This window comes from Oryctolagus cuniculus, chromosome 5, assembly GCF_051225735.1.
Source record: "Oryctolagus cuniculus isolate XC-2025 breed Fujian yellow rabbit chromosome 5, ASM5122573v1, whole genome shotgun sequence".
Taxonomy (NCBI): domain Eukaryota; kingdom Metazoa; phylum Chordata; class Mammalia; order Lagomorpha; family Leporidae; genus Oryctolagus; species Oryctolagus cuniculus.
Window position 1 is genome coordinate 14,674,024 of NC_142871.1, and position 20,155 is coordinate 14,694,178.

A 20,155-nucleotide genomic window follows, 5' to 3' on the forward strand; every position below is an offset into this window, starting at 1 on the left:
GTAGATGGCCATCTGCTGGAATCCTTTTCCTCCAGAGAGCCACTAACTCCATCTCTTGTTTCTGCAGGCCTGTGACTCCAGCAGCACCTCGGTGAGGTCGTCTATGAGACCCTGTGTGTAACTGCAGAATCCCTTGCATCTCACAGGTTTTTTATCACCTTTTCCTAATTCATTTTCCCCCCTTAGTTCGTTCTTTAAGATTTGTTTGTTTATTTGAAGGTCAGAGTTACACAGAGAGAGAAGAAGAGGCAGAGAGAGAGAGAGAGAGGGAGGTCTTCCATCTGCTGGTTCACTCTCCAACTGGCTGCAATGGCCAGAGCTGTGCCAGTCTGAAGCCAGGAGCCAGGAGCTTCTTCCACGTTTCCCACTTGGGTGCAGGGGCCCAAGGACTTGGGCCATCTTTCACTGCTTTCCCAGGCCACAGCAGAGAGCTGGATTGGAAGTGGAGCAGCAGGGCCTTGAACCAGCACCCATATGGGATGCCGGCACTGCAGGCAGCTGCTTTACCCACCATGCCACAGTGCCAGCCCCAACCCCTTATTTCTTAAAATCATCTAATGTACTATATATTTTACATATTGACATCACTTTTGTCTGTCTCTATCATTAGAATATAAGCTACATGTGGGAATAGATATTTGTTTTGTTCTTTGCTGTATCTCCAGTGCCTAGAACAGCACTTCCCATATAGTCACATAATAGATGCATGCTCAATATATACTGACTAGGGTACTGCTGTTGTGGCACGACAGGTTAAGCTACTGCTTGTGGTGCTGGCATCCCATATCAGAGTCCCAATTAGAGTCCTGGCTGCTGTGCCTCAAATCTACCTCCCTGCTGATGTGCCTGGAAAGCAGCCAAAAATGGCCCTCGTACTTGGGTCCCTGCCACCCACTTGGGAGGCCCAGATGGAATTCCAGGCTCTTGGCTTCAGCCTGGCCCAGCCCAAAGATTTCAGCCATTTAGAGAATGAGCCAACAGATGAAAGATTTATCTCTTTCTGTCTCAGTGTGTGTGTATGTGTGTGTGTGTTTGTATGTCTTCCTTTCTCTGTCAGACTGCATTTCAAATAAATAAACAAATAAATAGCAATTCGGTACAGTTGGAATGGAGATGACACATTTGCCATACCTGTGATTTTAATTACTCCCCACCACAATGTAGTCTCAATATACATTTAAAACCTTACGACCAGGGTCTGTGCTGCGGTATAGAAGGTTAAGCCGCCACCTGTGGAGCCAGCATCCCCTATTGATGCCAGTTTGATTCCTGGCTGTTCCACTTCCAATGTAGCTCCCTGCCAATACACCTGGGAAAGCAGTGGAAGATGCTCCATGTTGGAGACCCAGAAGAAGCTCCTGGCTCTTGGCTTCGTTACAGCCCAGCTCTGGCTGTTGCAGCCATTTGGGAAGTGAACCAGCAGATGAAAGATTCTCTTTCTCCCTCTCTGTCTGTTTCTGTCTCTTCCTTTCTCTCTCTCCCTCTCCTCCCCTCCCACTCTCTTCTCTGTAACTCTGCCTTTCAAATAGATAAATAAATCTTATTTAAAAAACCTTAAACTTAATATAACTGAAAACTGTAAGCAACACTATTCAAATTTTCCAATGCATATCATGTAATTCTTATTAACAAACATGCATCTCTGATATCATTTTACAACTTCCAGCTCACAAGTCCGTCTACACATACCATCTTATACAAATGGTCTCCATTCTTTGCAGGTCCCTACAAGGGCCCCAATCACCCTCAAACACTGAATATAATTTCTGTAGACTAAATGCAACTAACCCTTTTATTTCTTATGCTCTCATTTATTTGTGCAATCTTCATGAAGCCCTGCACATGCCTTGGATATTTATTAAAGATTTATTTATTTATTTGAAAGGCAGATTTACAGAGAGGCAGAGGCAGAGAGAGAGAGAAAGGTCTTCCACCCACTGGTTCACTCCCAAGATGGCCGCAACGGCCGGAGATGAGCCAATCCGAAGCCAGGAATCAGGAGTTTCCTCCAGGTCTCCCATGTAGGTGCAGGGGCCTAAAGACTTGGGCCATCTTTTACTGCTCTCTCAGGGCATAGCAAAGAGCTGGATCAGAAGTGGAGCATCAAGGACTCAAATCAGTGTCCATATGGGATGCCGGCACCACAGGTGGCTACCGGCTACACCACAGTGCTGGCCCCATGCCTTGGATATTAAGGGAGTTTAATAAGTATTTTCTACATGGCTACTGATCAAAAGCATAAGAAACTCCCTATGTAAACATGTTATTGGGGGGGGGGGTTCCTGGTTCAACTCTAGCACTGTATGCTTGGGATCCAAATTCCTATCAATGTGCCTAGGAGGGAAAAGAAGGGAAAAGATTATGGCTCAAGTACTTGAGTTCCTTCTATCTACATGGAAGACGACTCACATGGCGTTTCCGGCTCCTGGCTTCAATCTGGAACAGCCCTTGTTGTTGCAGGCATTTGAGAAATCAACTAGCAGATGGAAGACCTCCCTCTCTCTCCCTCTGTCTCTGTCACTCTACCTTCAAGTAAATAAATAAATCTTAAAAAATAGTTATATCCTAAATCTCCCCTTCCATGAATTCTTATTGCAAATTTGCAAAACCGTTCTAAACTAGTTCCATGCAAAGCAAACTCGTAGTGTGTTACTTCAATAGGCCACTTTGATCATTTGTAATTTCTGTGCTGTGCAGTTGAGAATTCTGATTATAATATGCACAATTCCTTTCATCATTCTCTGGCCTAACTCCCAGAAAGGAAAAAAAAAAAAAATACTAAATTATCTCAAGTGTTCTCACTGATTTCCTTTGGCTACATCATGTATGTAAAGCCTATTTTACCTGAATTATAAATCCACAAGGTTAGGGATGATATTTCCCATTGTATTTTTGTTCACCACCATATCCATGCTGAGGCTTTCTAAGGGCTTAAGTGAGTGAATGAGTGAGCAAATGGATGAACGAAACTTGAACAGGCGATTGCGTGCTATTGAGCAAGTTTTACTGGTGTTAAAATGTGTACATCTAGGTGAGACTGTGCAAAGAATTTTCATATATTACTTTAATTCAGAGAAAATCAAGAAACTAGGAGTTGTTACCACAACTTTTGCAACATGAGCACAGACCTGGTTTGAGCACAGATGTGTATTTCAAGATGAAACTTTAAGATTAGTCACCTGGGCTTCTTGATACTGAAGATCTTTAGGAAGTTACCAGTTTCCGCACACATACACAAAGATCAGCATCAACTTTACACCTCTCTGAACTTGTTCTGCCCTGAGCCAAAGCACAACCAAGATTCTGGAAACTACTGCAAAATCAAACCACTGCTTCCTTTATTCCCATCAGACTCCAGAAGAAGTTCTGGGAAGTCAGAAGCCTGTTCCACAACCCAGAAACCATCACTATGCACTTTCACAAATCTCAGGATAATATAACATTCACTGTTAAACTCTGGAATCCTGCTGCACTCACCAGCAATCTGATGATATCAATTCAATGTCATTTTGTTCTCTAGGTGAGAGAAATATTTTGCTATTCTTCCAAAGAAGAGCAGAGAATTGTTGTCCAACAACAGTTCATATAATTACATACTAACTCGGAAACTTTGCTTCATTCTATATATTTGGGAGACACCACTATCTTTTCTTTTTGTCTTCTCATCTCCTTCAAAGATTGATGAAGAAACACAAGTATTTTACTTCTAAATAAGATGGCTAGGAGGGACCTGTCTCAAAGTTAGGGTTAAAATGAGTTCGAGAAACACAGTAAGACTTGCTTGCTAAGTACAGAAAATGTGTGCTTAAGAAGTCATATTCAAACCATCCTGCCTAGAGAAGTTTGCCTGATGGCAACAGTCAGTATTTCCCAAATTCAACTTTTTTTTCTTTTCCTTATGTTTTCAAAGGTAAAGGATTGCTTTTAAATAGATGAACATGTGAGGAGAAAGAATGAAATTTAAAGGTGCTATACAGTTTCTTCCTGGAACAACCTTCAAAGGTAGCAAATTCTCTGAGGTAAATTCCAGGTTTCCTAATGATAATGAATCCCCCCAACTACTAGTAAATGTTCTTTTTTATTTTATTTTATTTTGACAGGCAGAGTGGACAGTGAGATAGACAAAGGTCTTCCTTTTGCCGTTGGTTCACCCTCCAATGGCCGCCGCGGCCAGCGCGCTGCGGCCGGCACACCGCACTGATCCATGGGGTGCAGGGCCCAAGCACTTGGGCCATCCTCCACTGCCTTCCTGGGCCACAGCAGAGAGCTGGCCTGGAAGAGGGGCAACCGGGACAGAATCCGGCACCCCAAACGGGACTAGAACCCAGTGTGCTGGCGCCGCTAGGCGGAGGATTAGCCTAGTGAGCCGCGGCGCCGGCCAGTAAATGTTCTTCAAATAGTTGTATGTTCTGTCCTATTCTAGTATTTCTTGTCTGCAAATATCTCATCTGCAGATCTTCTCTCTGTGCTACTATGAAGGCATTCCACCAAACTTGCTACAGCATCTAGATCCTCTCTACTTGAAAAACATGTTCATTACAGCATGGATACGCTCATGACAAAATGCTGTTTTCCATAATTACCACATAGCTATTTAATGATGATTAGCTCAGTGAGCTCTAAAATTATGTGTAGAGAGGAGAGAATGGATTCATATTGCCGAAAAGAACAGAAATCCTTTCCTAAGTCAAATACAACAATTTTATATAACATTTATATATATACATATATATATAACATTTATATATTTTGAAAAAAAAACCACTTGAAGACAAATGATAGGCTTTTTAAAAAAAGATTTACGTATTTATTTGAGAGGCAGAATTGCAGAGAGGCGGGGCGGGTGGGGGGAGATAGTCTCCCATCCGATGGTTCACTCCCCAAATGGCTGCAACAGCTGGAGCTGGGAGGATCCAAAGTCAGGAGCCAGGAGCTTCTTCCACATCTCCTACACGGTGCAGGGGCCCACGGATTTGGGCCATCCACCACTGCTTTCCTAAGTCATAGCAGAGAGCTGGATCAGAAGTGGAGCAGCCAGGCCTCAAATAGGCACCCATATGGGATGCTGGCACTGAAGGAGGAAGCTTTACCTGGTATGCCACAGCATCAGCCCTATGATGGGCATTTAATACACATTCATGAAGTCCATTGGATAATTATTGACCTCATCATCATTTGATGTCAATGACGTTGCACATATCTCCTAAGACCAAGGTATCCACAGAGACTGCAGGTGATTAAACTCTTACAAGGTGAAGGCCACGAAACCTGTGTAGTTGGCTCTACCCATTCTATCAACTCTCCAGTGGCAGGAAAAATGGCCAGTTTTTAAAATACGATCATTGAATACCTTGGCTAATGCATAAGGGATTACACAGAAAACCATAACCATTTCTTGTAAGTAAAGATTTCTTTATTATCAAGTATGCTTGCTTTACAGTTCTGGTTCTGGAAATTTTACCCTGGCATCCAGTTGAAATCTGTGTGGCTGCATTGAACCTTCCTTGCAAAGTGATCTACCTACGCACTGCTGAAAAGACAGACACCAATGGACAACAATTAGGATCCAAGAAGCAGCATCAGCAAAAAATAAAGAACACTTTTTCTACCTTTGTAATGCACTCATTCATTCCTTCATTCATTCATTCCTCACCAAATATCGACTGACTACCATTTGCCAAAGCATGTTCAGGGCACTAGAGATAAAATAGTGAAAAGTGGAGACACAGCTCTAGAGATACTTTATTTTAGCAGAGGGTGGGAAGAATAAACACACTCAAGCTGATTTGGGTAGTGAAAAGGTTTTTAGAAAATAAAACAGGGGGATCCAGCAGAACAGATTAGACTGGGTGGTCAGATCAGGGCTTTTCGAGGAGGTGATGTCTGAGCAGACATGTGCATGCTATTGAGAAGTCCACCATGCAAAGATCTAGAGATACAATTCTGGATAACAGGAATACCAGGTACCAGAGGGCACTTCAAAAAGTTCATGGACAATTGAGTCCAAATATATGTTTATTTGGGTATGAAAGTAACCTGAGACCCATGCATAGTTTCTATCATAATATGCACTTTTTAAAGAACCTTCCCAAGACTCCTCACATACTGAATTTATTCATGAAAGTTAAAGAAATAGACTTGTGTGGCTAGTACACAAGTAATTGTAGTCTAAGGGAACATCCTATAAGAAAACTAGGCTGACAGGGGATCCCAATACAATCCCATCAAGGTGGCATGTACCAATGCCATCTCACTAGTCCAAGTGATCAATTTCAGTTCACAACTGATCACACTGATAGGTCTAAGAGTCAAAGGGATCACACAAACAAGTCTAGTGTCTGCTAATACTAGCTGATAGAATAAAAAAGGGAGAGAACGATCCATCATGGGAAGCGGGATACACAGTAGACTCATAGAATGGCAGATGTCCTAAATAGCACTCTGGCCTCAGAATCAGCCCTCAAGGCATGCGGATATGGCTGAAGAGCCCATGAGAGTATTTTAGGCATGGAAATCCAAGACACCCTGGAAAAAAAAAAAAAGAAGAAGAAGACCTAAATGGAAGATCTCTGTAAGTGAGATCCCAGTGGAAAGAACGGGTCATCAAAGAAGGAGGTACCTTTCTCTGAAGGGAGGAGAGAACTTCCACTTTGACTATGACCCTGTTGGAATAAGATCGAAGTCAGCGAACTCAAAAGGTTTCCATAGCCTTGGCAACTCATGACTCGAGCCTAGGGAGATTACTGATGCCATAAACAAGAGTGTCAATTGTTAAGTCAACAACAGGAGTCACTGTGTACTTACTTCTTATGTGGGATCTGTCCTTAGTGTGTTGTCCAATGTGAAGTAATGCTATAACTAGTACTGAAACAGTATTTTACACTTTGTGTTTCTGCGTGGGTGCAAACTGATGAAATCTTTACTTAATACATACTGAATTGATCTTCTGTATATAAATATAATTGAAAATGAATCTTGATGTGAATGGAATGGGAGAGGGAGCGGGAGAGGGGAGGGGTGCGAGTGGGAGGGAAATTATGGGGGGGAGCCATTGTAATCCATTAACTGTACTTTGAAAATTTATATTTACTAAATAAAAAATAAATTACAAAATGGAATATCCAAAAACAAAACAAAACAAAACAAACAAACAAAACAAAAAAAACTAGGCTGAGACAATATTGTGAAGAACCTTGAGAGCTGCAGTAAAGATTATGGGCTGCATACAATATGCAATCAAAACCAATTGGAGAGTTTTAGGCAAAAACATACATTCTGTTTATAGATTGCTCAGCTGTCATTTGGGGAGTACGATGTTTTGGGGTTGAAATAGAAGACACAAACAAGATGACAAAAGAGGTGAGAGATGGTAGTAGCTTGCACTAAGGTTATAGCAATGGAAAGAAGTAAAGTTAATGATTTGGGGATATATTTTGTAGGTGAAGAAATCATAACTTGCAAATTAATGAGATCTAAGGATGGAAGTAAGAGACAAAACAAGACTGACTTTTTTGGATTGAGTAACTGGGTAGAACAATTTGAATAAAAACAGGTTTTCAGGGAGAGGATATCCAGAGTTCTTCCTAGATGCCTGTTAAACATGATAATTATAGTATCTACCTTGAAGCATGACTGTGAAGACAGAATAGTGGTACTGTATGTGAAAAGAATTTAGATCTGCCCCAAGCATGTAGTACTTATTCAATAAATATTAGCTATTGTAACTACTTTTCAAGCAAAGATGTAAAGATAGTTGAGATCATTAAAAAGCTCAGAGTTAAAAAAGATAAAAAAAGTCAGAGATTATGATTGAAGATACAAATCTACAAGTTATAGGATTCAGTGCTGCTCAAACTATTTTGGGTTGAGTGATTTATTTTTTTATCCATCATGGACCAATACTGCAGTGGGATAACACACCCACTCCCAAATTCAAAAACTGAAATCTGGGGCCAGCAGTGTGGTGTGGCAGATATGCGGTGCCAGCATCCAGTTCAAATCCCGGCTTCTCCATTTTCAATCTATCTCCTTGCTAATGCTCCTTCAAAAGCAGCGGATGATGGCCCAAGTACTTGGGCCCCTATACCCATGTGGGAGATCTGGATGAAGCTCCTGGCTCCTGGTTACAGCCACTGCGGTCATTTGGGGAGTGAATCAGAGGATGGAAGCTCTCTTTCTTTCTTTTCTCTTTCTTCCTCTTTCTTTCTTCCTCTCTCTCTCTCTCTCTATATATATATGCATGTATATCACTTTCAAATAAAATAAAATCAATCTTTTTAAAAACTACTGAAATCCTAACTCCCCAAAGCAATGGTATTAAGAGGTGGGACCTGGGGCCGGCGCTGTGGCATAGCGGGTAAAACTGCTGCTACCTATAGTGCCCACATCCCATATGGTCGCTGGTTTGAGACCCAGCTGCTCCACTTCCAATCCAGCTCTCTGCTGTGGGCTGGGAAAGCAGAAGATGGCCCAAGTCCTTGGGCCCCTGCCCCCACATGGGAGACGTGGAAGAAGCTCCTGGCTCCTGGCTTCAGATCAGTGCAGCTGCGGCTGTTGTGGCCAATAGGGCAGTGAACCAACGGAAGGAAGACCTCTTTCTCTCTCTGCCTCTCCTCTTTCTGTGCAACTCTGACTTTAAAACAAACAAATAAATCTTAAAAAAAGAGGTGGGACCTTCAGAAGATGATTGAGTCATGAGTGTGGATCCCTCTTGGAGTTAGTGCGCACATAAAAGATCCCATTGAGTTCCCCTTTACCATGGTAAGACAGAGCCAAATGATAGCAACCCATGAGCTGGGACTGGGCCCTCTTCAAACATCCAACCTGCCTACATGAAAAAATTTTTATTTACTTAAACATGTAAAAGTATATTTATTTATTTATTTATTTATTTGGAAGGCAGAGTTAGAGAGAGAAAAGGACAGAGAGAGAGAGAGCAAATCCATCTACTGGTTCACTCCCCATGTGGCCATATGGCCAGGGTTGAGCCAGACAGAAGCCAGGAGCCAGAAGCTTCATATGGATCTCGCACGTTGGTGGCGGAGGCCCAAAATTCTTGGATCACCTGCTGCTTTTCCTGGGCCATTAGCAGGGAGCTAGATTGGAAGCTGGCGGTCAGGTTTTGAACGGGTACTTATTTGGAATGCAGATGACCAAGGTGGTCGCTTTTTACCCACCAAACCAGAATATCCACATGGGATTTTGACTTCCGGATCTCCCCTACTGTGATAAGTGTCTGCTGTTTCTGTTAAAGCAGCTGAAATAGGGTAAGACAAATACTTCGGTAAAAGCCAACAAAAAAAAATGAATTACTTTAAAAATAAAACACTCAAAGTGAAATTGGCCAACACAGTTGGACGCCACGGCAAAGTCAAATTACTATAAAAGTTTCAAAATCTTAGTCTCAAGCCCTGTACTCACTTCCAATGGCACAGCCAATAAGGGGCAGCTTGCAGATCAGCACCAGTCCAGGGAACAGACTGAAGAAGCCAGTGCCCAAGACCTTACACATGTAGCTCAACAAAGGAGGCCTTGGAGACCACTTTGAGCCATAACTAACGTCAGGTTACCCGGCGTTGGTGGGGCGGGGGGACCAAGGTGCTCAGCAGTAGGCGGGACTGTCTGCAGGTGCACGCACACAAGCAGTGGGGAATTATGCAGATTGACAAGTAATCTATTGTAATTAGGTGTAAGAAAAAAGCCTAATCATTGCTGCAGGAACTCACTCCTCCTCGCACAGACGTGGTAACGAAAGAGAAACACAGCTTCCCCGCTTCGTCCTCACACACATGCGGGGAGACCCGAGCCAGCGCTCCCCAGGCTTAAGTATCAGAAGCTCCTCTAGCAGCCGGGCTCTGCACCAGAGAACAATTAACACACCTGACAGCCACCAAGCCGCCGCGTCATCTGCGTGTCTGGCTCAACACCCCGGCCCCGGGGGCGGACGGACGCCCGAGCCCACCACCCCGCTGGGGAGCACCTGCCAGGATCCCCAGGGAACCGGGTCCTGCTGCCGCGCGAGGCTGTCACCCCGCCGAGGGCTTTCCGCAAAGTCAAGTCCCCGGGACGCAAACTTGCCCAACTTTACCCTCCCGAGGCCCCACGCAGCGCCAGCTTCCGCCGCCAGCCCGCGCCCCGCAGGAGCTCCGAGCCTCCGCCTCGGGCGCCCGGAACGCGGGGCTGCGGGGAACAGGAACTTGAAAGAGGAGCCCGGGCGCCACGGCCGCTGTCCTCCAGGAAGGTCCGCGCGGGCGTCGCCCACGCGGGGCGGGGAGAGAGCGCGGGGAGGGGGCGGGGCCGTGACTCACACGGCCTCGCGCCCGGGGAACAAGCGGCACCTCCGGCCGCGCGGGGCGAGGGGCTGCGCCCGCCCGCGGGGCGCATGCGCGCGGCTCCCGCTCCCTGCCCGCCCACCCGCGCCTCCCCCACCCCTCCCCTCCGTCCTCGCCGCGCTTGGTCTCTCCTCGCCCGCTGGGTGCTGAAGTTGGGCGGATGGCAGCGCACCGGCTCGGCTAGAGCACGGAGCAGCCCAGCCTCGCGCCCCCGGACCCACCGCTGCGCTGCCCGCAGCTCCAGGCGACGACGGGGTAGGTGAGGTGTTGGCTCTGGAGCAAAGTCAATGACATCAAAAATGTCTGCTTTTTTTTTTTTTTTTTTTTTTTTTTTGCACCGATGGATGGTTTTTTTTTTCCCCCAGGTGGTGGTGGTGGGGGCGGAAAGAGGGGGTGGAGAGTGCGCGCGGGGGAGGCTGCGGGGCGCGGGGGTCTCGGCACGGGTCGGGAAGTTGGCTCCCGCGTCGCCGCCGGGGCTCCATCCCTTCTTCGCCCCTGCAGCTGCTGCGGAAGGGCCGGGCGAGTGTTCTGCGCGCCCCGGGGATCGTGCTCGGGTCCCGGCTCTCCGCGGAGAGCGGAGCGCTCTCTGGGCGCCGACGCGGGGCGCCGGGGGCGGCGCAGCTCCGGCGGGGGCGCGAGGTGCAGCGGGCTTGTGGTTGGCTGGTTGGTTGGTGGAGAATCGGCAGGGTCTGGTGGAGCGGCCGCCTCGAGGGGCGGCGTCTCCTCGCTCATCCCGACTTTACCTTCGGGAGGATGCACCGCGCAGGTGGGGAAAAGGTGCGGGCGGCGGGGTTGCCGGGACGGACGCCTGCAGCCGCAGGGAGACCTGCGGGGGTGTGTGTAGGGGGCGCGGGTCCTTTTGTTCGCTCCCCGCGCCGCAGGGACCGGAGGGGAGTTTCGCTGTGAGCCGCGCGGGTGGGTTGCAGCCGCAGGCTCCGAGGGGCGAGGACGAGGAACGCCCACCGCAGCCGCCGCCCCGCGGGTGTCCAGGAGTCCCCCGAGCCTAGGGTGCCGAGGGCCTTTTCGGGGCGATCGGCGAAATCGCGGTTTCCCCGCCGCCTCCTCTCCAGCCGCCCTGCGCCTGCCTTTCGCTCGTTCTTCGCGCTGCGGCAGAGCTGGGCGCAGACGCTCGGCCGCCTTCCCTTCTTCTCCCTGCCTCCCAGTCTCGGCGAAAGATGTCGGAGGACGGGAGGATGGCGGAGGGGCCGCGGCTGCTGGGCTCTGCGGGATGCGCCTCGCGGGCGGGAGGCTGTGGACCCCCGCGCGCCCTGGGCAACCCGCGCCAGCCGGGGAGTCCCCGACCCCGGAGACAGCGCGGGGCTCCCCTGGCCGCCGAGATGTCCGCCCGCCGGCCGCCGCGCGGGGACCCGCCCTGCGCCTCCGCCTCTGTCCGGAGCCCGGACCTGGCTCACCTGGGGGAGCCCCCGTCGCCCCGAGGAGCCTGGCCCTGGCTCTGGCGGAGTTTCCCTTTAACCGCTGACCCTTTGGTGAACGGTGCCTGCCTTAAAGGAGTCCCGAGGACGTTTGATTCAGAACTTTGCCAGCTTCGTAGTTGTTTCACAGCGAGATTGCTTCCCTCGTGGGATGGCTGTGACAAATAATGAGGAGAGGTCTTAGTTTGGGTACCCATCTGGGATAAGCATTCCTGAGGCCCAGTGCCATCTGCATTTCCGGCGTCTCTCAGATGCTGGCTTTCCGGGTGATGAACCCTTCTGAAAGCCATTTGACTGGAGAAGTGAGAAATAATTTCTACTCCGGCAATGCCACATAACGTTTGTCTGCTCACTTCATGTCTGCTACACACTGTGTGTATCAAAAGACTTTGAGAGCTGGAAAGCGATTTAGTTACATTGTATTTGCAAAGTCTTTTAGAGTGATCTTAGCAGTTATAGCCCCATACCTAATGAAAAGGTGGTTTTTACTCATTAACTCCAATGAATGAGAAGTTTGACCTCCTCTAGTTAAGTTAGTGTTATTAAGCTGTTTCTTCTGTTAGCGTGAACTAAAACAGTAATTAGCACACTCATGGGAGAATAGATTTATTCACTATTTTTGCAATTTAAAATTTAGGGCAGCCATGGAAGAGTGCTTTATTTATAGCTTTTGCAGATAAGAAAGCAAGTGTGTTATTTCGAACAGCTAGAGTGGTATTATTTATTAAATAAGATGGATCCCCTGCACTGACACCTGATTCTGGAGCCATGGGCTCTCTCTCCTGCACCCTCCTGAAATTATAGTTTGAAAGCTGGATAAAAGTACCCAATTCACAGAATGAACGGTATATGGTGTCCTCTTGTGCCAGTTTACACCCTTTTATTGCTCTGGCTCCTCAGATATTCTTGGTGTCTATTCCCCTTGGAAGAGAATTAATAAGCAGAGTTACTTGGAGTCCTTGTTTAAGGCAAATAGCTTTTCTTTCTCAAAAGGAGGTCTGGTTTGGGGATCTTCCTGTAGGGTCCTAGTTTGCTTAAATTTATAGTGTAAAAGGTCTTAGGCCATGATCACTCATGTGCAGTTCTTAAACTTTTGTTAAATAAATAAATAATCTTCCTTAACATTTCTTACTACTGGGGCCAGAAGCTTTGAAGAAAAGGAGAAATATATACCTATCTTTACACATTTGACCTTATAATAAAAATCAAGTAAAAGTGAATGATGCAAACCTAAATTAATAAACATTCTGTTTATCAATTTGATGTACAGCTGAGAAATAATGCCTTTGTGGTAGATGTCGATTTACTGAAATTCATGGGTTTTTCCTGGAAAAATGGAAGGCAGGCATGGATGGTGAGGTATGGAAATAAAAGGGATGGGAATCCATTGAGCTACACTTCAGCTGAGAATCCTGCTTCTGATAGATCTGACTCTTCTTTCTTGACAATGAAGATATCACATCACACAGAAGAGCAAATGCAGGGACCACGGTGTATCTGTTGGATAAGAAGAATGCTCTATGATGTTAAAAGCATTTTAGTCCATCAATTACTGTAGAATTTAAGTACAAATGCATTGTAGAGGTTTAACATTAAATGACATTTGCGGAGGGCTGTCCTAGAAACTGAAACATAATTTTTTATGGAAAACTTAAAAAAAAAAAACCTTTGCTATAAGTAGATTCTCAACATTAAATTGAAAGATACTGCTATCTTCCATCTCTCTTCCCATGACCCCTAATCCCTTGAAGACACTTTTGTAACTTCCAAAGAAACCCATTTAGACTACTCTTCTGGCTTTTGTGCCATCACCTAGTACAGTGTGTGTCAAAAGGTAAGTGTTTAGTGTTTCCTAAGTAAATTCTTTAGCATTGCCAAGGCTTACAAAAGTCTTCCAAGATTGGAATTGTATTTTTAAAAAGCATGTTCACGTTTTTTAACAAGTATACTACTTTGAGATCCCAAAAATCAAGTTCATGGTCCTATGTCTTTGTAGAAAGCAGTTTTTGGAATTGTTGTCACTTTGTGAACATGAATTTTAATATAACATTTTCATTAGCTATTTTTTACAAAGAAAAATGTCTGAAACAGAAAATAAAAATTGTGGGCTGACGTAGATGTGATGAACACAAATTTTGGGACAGTCTGGCCTTAGATTGGGTCCTGGTTCCTGGGTTTCATAGCCTTGTTGCTGTGGCTAAGTTACTGACCCATCCTGAGCTCTGGTTTCCTCAGATACACAGCAGGCATAAGAATCCACCTCCTAGGACGCTTGCAAGCATAAAGACAATGCGATGTATACAAAGTGCAGAACCTAGTGGCCTGCACGTCCTGAGTGCTTGCAATTATGCCAGTGCCTAAATATCTGCTGTTGAAAAATCAGAGCAGTTTACCACCAGTTCATTTCCTGTGTATCAAGATACTGTTGTTTAAAGAATTAGAACCACAACATAGAAATGAATGATGCTTGCTTTTTCAAAAATTTACATTACTTTGTTGCTTTTGTTCAAGAAATTAAAAATGAATATATTTTGAAATTTAAAAAAAATTTATTATATATGAAAGGCAAGGGGAAAGAGACAGAATGACAGACAGATACAGATGGAAACAAATATTTTCCATCTGCTGGCTTACTCTGCAACTGCCTGTAAATGCCAGTAACTCAATCCAGGTCTCCCACATGGGTAACAGGGACTCAAATACTTGATCCATTACCTGCTGCTTTCCATGGTGACCATTAGCAGGAAGATTAGCTTGGACTCAAATCAGGCACTCAAATGTAGGATGCAGGCACTCCAAGCAGCGACTTTACTACTGTGCCAAATGCCCACCCCAAATGATATTTTTAATATAATTAAGTGAATTCAAAATAATTCATCTTACAGGTATCTTAATTTATTTAGCCATTTTTTTCTTTTTGGGCCTTTATGGTCTTTCGAGTATTTTCATATTTTAACTGATTGACATCTGGTGCCTAGCTTTTGGATGTGAATGTGTTTTGAGCTTTATGCTTAAACATCAAATTTTTGCCAAAATAATATCATCCTTTTAAGAATATTTGCTAACATTATACGTGAAAATTATGTTTCAAAATTGTGCTTCTTTGGGGGCCAGCTTTGTGCACAGCATGTTAGCTGTTGCTTGTGACATCAGTATTGATCAAAGTGCTGGTTTACTTCCTGCTGCTCTGTTTCTGATCCAGCTTCTTGCTAATGTGCCTGGGGAGGCAGCAGATGATGGCCCAACTACCCGGACCCCTGCCACCCAAGTGGGAGACTAGGATGGAGTTCCCGGCTCCTGGCTTCTGCCTGGGCCAACCCTGGCTGTTGTAGCCATTTGGGAAATAAACCAGGAAATGGATATCTCTCTCCATCTCTCTCCTTCCCTCCCTCCTTCTCTCTCTCTCTCTCTCTCTCTCTCTCTCTCTGCCTTTCAAATAAATAAATACTAACACCCTGTTTCCTTTAGTCACTAATAAGGTTGATTACTTTTTAAAATTTATTTATTTATTTTAGGGGCAGAGAGAGAGCGTGCCTCAATCCAGGTCTCCTATGTGGGTAGTAGGAACCCATTACTGCTGCCTCCCAGGTTCTTCAGTAGTCAGAAATTGGGATCAGGAGACAGGAATTAAACCCAGGCACTCCAGTGTGGGGTGAGGACATCCTAACCCATGTCATAACTGCTAGGCTAAATGCTCACCTTAGGCTGATAACATTGTTTTTAATTTGAGAGGCAGAGAGACAGAAAAAGGGAGGGGGGAAAAGGAGGGAGATATAAGGAAGCAGAAATTGATGGGTATCGAAGCCAGGTACCAAACCCAGGTACTGTGATGGTGGGACCCAGTCATCCCCCCTGGTGTTTTAACAGCTATACCAGCACCTGTCCCAGATGGCTTTTTTTTTTTTTTTAAGATTTATTTATTTGAAAGTCAGAGTTACCTGAGTTACCTAGAGAGGGAAGGAGAGGCAGAGAGAGAGAGAGGTTTTCCATTGGTTGGTTCACTCCTCAGTGGCTGCATTGGCCAGACGTGTGCCAATCTGAAGCCAGGAGCTTCCTCTGGGTCGTCCCAGGCAGATGCAGGGGCTCAAGAACTTCAGCCATCCTCCCCTGCTTTCCCAGGCCATAGCAGAGAGCTGGATTGGAAGTTGAGAAGCTGGGTCTTGAACTGGCACCCATATAAGATGCAGGCACTGCAGGCAGCGGCCTTACCCACTATGCCACAGTGCTGCGTCCCTCAGGTTGCCTTTAGACATGCCTATAAGCAATTGTTTTCCTGTCTTTGAAGATGGCTTATTCAGAACTCTTGTCTAGGTGTCTATTGGTGTTCTCATATATTTTTCTTATTTGTGTGTTAATTTTTAAAGTAAACAAGGAAAGGAAATGCTTAGTGTGAAAGAAAACAGAGATCACTTTGTCTAAATCAGAAGGGCTGGAAATGCATCTGCCAAGGGATCAGGACTGCCGTGGTATTCATAATGTATTGCTACTATGCCTACACTTTCCAACTTGTACAATTCCTTTAGAAGGGTCAAGTTTGTATGTGAAGATTACCCAGGTTTCCATGGGTTGTTTCCGTTTGTTGCCATTGTTACAGGAGTCCAAGTTTCCTAAGATGAAGGGCGTTGAGAGAAAAGATGGGAGTACAGGGAGAACTTTTTGAGACATTAATTGAGATATCTCATCACAGTTGCATCTATTAATTATGAAACTGTGAAATTAATATTATATCCTACCTCAAATTTTAATGCATATGTGACATCAAATATTTAAAATATAAGAATTTTGTGTTTGCAATGCTTCACATGATTCAGTGGTCTTTTAAGCTCCTGATTTTGACTTTTTAAACTCTATAACATTTGACAAATTTGGTTTCCAAGCTTAATTAACTTGGAAAACCTATGAAGTCCCTTAGGTATGAAACTACCTAGCGAGTGTAAAATTTTATAATCATTGGAGGTTCCAGTTTCTTAAATATGGTACTATTTCAGGTATTCAGATTCAATGAATGCAGAACTTACAGTGAGTGGGAAGTCCCTATAGGAAGATCAGTAAGCTGTGGTGGAAAATAATATCTCATTTCAAAGACAACGGGATTTGAAAAGTTACTCTGCTATTTACTAGATATATAGGATTTCTCAAGAAAACTAAATATTTCATAATAGGAATTCTAACATGAGCAATGAACATCTGAAATCTCTCTGTCTTACACCTTGTAGGTGAAGTTTTCTTTTAAATCTTTGTGTCAATAGATGTAATTTTATTATAGACAATGAGTATGGGTTCACAAAGCAAATATTTACTTCCTTATATTGGGTCACATGGCCTTTTCATAGTACTGCTGATTGGTTATTGAATATACTGGTTAGAATTTAAGAGCTGTAGCATTGCAGTAAAACAGACACAACCCAAGGGGAATCATGACATACATGAAATGAGCAGGTAAGTGTTGACTTTGTTCTGCAGTGCTTCTCATTGGGAGTTACATTAGGAAAAATTCTTTTCTGAAAGCTGACAATACTTTATTTTCAATCTTGAACGTTTGGGGCTTATTTTGGGCAGTGATCTACTTTGGAGATTTTAAGAATCAGTTTTGTCTCTAAGAAGACCACTCCATGTCTCCTTTTTTCTCTCGATGGTTTTATGTTTTCAGGATTCAGTTAACCAAAATCAACAAATATTTGCCAGTCTGCTATGTGAGAAGCTGCAGTCCACAGGATTAATTAGACAATGTGAAAAAGCGTGTGGATAATTGCCCTTCAAAGAAAGAGACTTTTAAAGCAAAGAATGTAATTTGGTAGACAGAGATCAAGTTTTGGATTAAAATAACCAAAGGTTTTCTTCAATTCTTTGACCATTGGTCTCATTACCTTTAAAACCCAAAAGTGTTTAAGAATGAAATGAAGTTGTTTATAAAAATCCTTCATATATTGACAGTAACTATGCATGTTTTTGACACTATGTTGAGCTAAATAAAATAAATATAATAAACATTGTTTAGAGAATAAATACTTGAGATTTTAGTTAATTGCTGGTGTTTGTCTTAATGAATGGGTCCTTATTAATGTTGAAGTTGCTGTCCATGTGTTCTGTGTTATCCTTTCCTGAGTAGACGAAGAAACCAGTTAAATGAACATTCGTGAATGAATGTTTTTGAGTACCTGCTCTGTGTTAGGCTCTATGGTATGACTTTTGAATGCAATGGTCAATTAAACATGAACCCTTTCTATAAGGAGTTCACATATAAGCTTCTTCAACATATTATTACTTTGCTTTTATCTAGTTATGCTAACCTTAGAAGTCATAATTAAATACAACATTTCTCTAGGGTTTAGCAATTTAGGGGAATTAACCTCAAAATTTAGGAGCCTCTACCTCTCAAGTGCAAGCAGGCTGCAAAGCAGAGGCTCAGAGAAAGAAGGCAACAGGCAGTGGATCTGCTGGTGAGAGACTTAACAACCTCCATTAGAACATCAAAACAGCTAAAGACTGGAGGCTTAGGACTTTTGGGAAGTTACAAATTGGGAGAACCACACTTCACTGTCATTAATGTAAAGGGAATGTCTGCGTGCAACTGTACTGTGCTTTTCCTCTCACTTAAAGGCTTCCGTGGGTGGTGATCATAATATGAGTCAAGGCAGATGAAAATGGTGGTGGTAGGGCATGTGCAATGGAGACAGAAGAAGTCACAGCCATGCCCTTCCTTAGGGTTCATGTTTTGCTTCTGTGCTACTATCTTTCATAGTAATCTTGTGATAATACACTACACTGGCCAAAAGGCCTGGATACTCTTTTCAGATATATACATATATCTGATATATATATATATATATATACACACACACATATATATATAAAAAACTTGATTTTGGAAAGATGAACTCATCTTCAACATCAGCTTGTTGAAATCACTAGGGTGAATTCTAAACCCAGCAACTAGGTTTACTCTAATCCAGGAAGATTTAGTATCATTCATAGAATCTGAGTAAAGTCATCAAATCCTCCCTAACAATATGTTATGAATGTACATTTATGTTGCCTGTCTATGGTGATGAAAGACGTTGACATCAGGAATGAATTATCTTGAAGGTGTGCTAAACCCACATGTAAGCCACTAAATTTAACATGCTTGTCATTACACCTTTGACTGGGCTGTTAATGAATAACCATGTGAGCCACTTTGAGGTTTGAACCTGTTTCTTTTTCAATTTATTTCCTCTCAGCTCTACCGTATGGCATTTGTGACCTGTATGTTTAGTATGACCAAGACTTACCAGATAAAAACAAAGAAAAATGAGTGTCTCTTTTGAGGGTACTATGCTATGCAACACTATTTAAAAAATAATACAGTGATTTACATAATCTACAAACTGGTGTGACTGACTGAATGCTATATTGTGAAGTGTAGTAGTCAATACTCCACATGAATTGCAGTGTTAACATTTTTCCTAACTAGTGTTAGAATGAAGCTTGATATTTGATCTCCCTTTTTATTTTATCAACAGTATCAATAGAATTTGTAAATAGATATGTGAGAAGAAAGGAGTATAGATAGTTCTCATACAAAAATTGGTGTTTGTCATTATATTTATCTTAGAATATGTACATTTCTCCATAATTTATAATATATCATGAACTCATGTTCAATCTGTCAGGAAAAAAAAATCTCTGCTGTTTTATTCTCTTCTGGTAGTCATGGATTAACTGCCTTGCTTGTCATATCTGTGCTAGTTTATGAATAAATAATGTCTGTAATCTTGATTCAAGCCATTAGAGCCATGTTTTCTTCATCTGCTAATGTACAATAACGTCAGTTTTCACTGTTGAAATCTTTTTGATGAAATTACTTTTAAGTAATCTCCGGGTCTAATGACTCACCTGTATTTATATTAATTATGGATTTAGTTGAAAGTTATGCATGTATTACTTTTAAACCCCAAAGATAGAGAAGTCCTTTATACACTGCAGAGTTTAATATTTTGAAAAGATGATCTGTGTGGAACTGTATGCACGTATTTGTGTGTGATTCCTGTCTGTATTCATGGGGTGAGAGTGGGGAACTGCTGGCCTGCCTGCATAATCATTGGCAAATATTCAGGAGAAAAGGATGCGTACTGCTGAACACAGGTGGAGGTGTCAGTGAGACAAGAAAGTCAAGTAACAAGTAGGAAGGCTGCACTCAGAATACAAAATGATTAGCTGAAAGCTCATTATACCTTAAGATATAATACATGCAATATGGTATTATATAACTGCTGTATTATGTAACCACTTCCAGTTTTGTGAATTCATGTGACCTGATCTTAAGGAGGTAATTTTTTTCCCATTAATTCTGTAATTTCATTGACTGAACATCTGAGTAATGCAAGTGGGGTTTCATGAGGTAGAATTCCA

At 43.5% G+C, this 20,155-nt stretch overlaps 1 protein-coding gene and 1 long non-coding RNA gene across 4 annotated transcripts in view; one reads left to right on the forward strand and one right to left on the reverse strand.

Moving 5' to 3' along the window:
- Window positions 1–4,784: 4,784 nt before the first annotated feature.
- LOC149126417 (uncharacterized) lies at window positions 4,785–10,030 on the reverse strand. The gene is made up of 2 exons (XR_016233621.1): window positions 9,421–10,030; window positions 4,785–4,996 (listed from the first exon to the last, which is right to left on the reverse strand). It is a non-coding gene; the product is annotated as an uncharacterized LOC149126417 (long non-coding RNA).
- A 417-nt stretch (window positions 10,031–10,447) lies between these two features.
- RGS17 (regulator of G protein signaling 17) overlaps window positions 10,448–20,155 on the forward strand; it is a 133,858-nt gene continuing 124,150 nt past the window's right edge. Inside the window, exon 1 of one of the 3 annotated variants that reach the window (XM_051854220.3) lies at window positions 10,448–10,586. The gene's annotated coding sequence lies outside the window, so the exon portion shown is untranslated. Of the gene's footprint in view, window positions 10,587–10,966; window positions 11,098–20,155 lie in introns of those variants that run through there. The other 2 variants (XM_051854221.3, XM_051854222.3) reach the window with 2 other exon arrangements.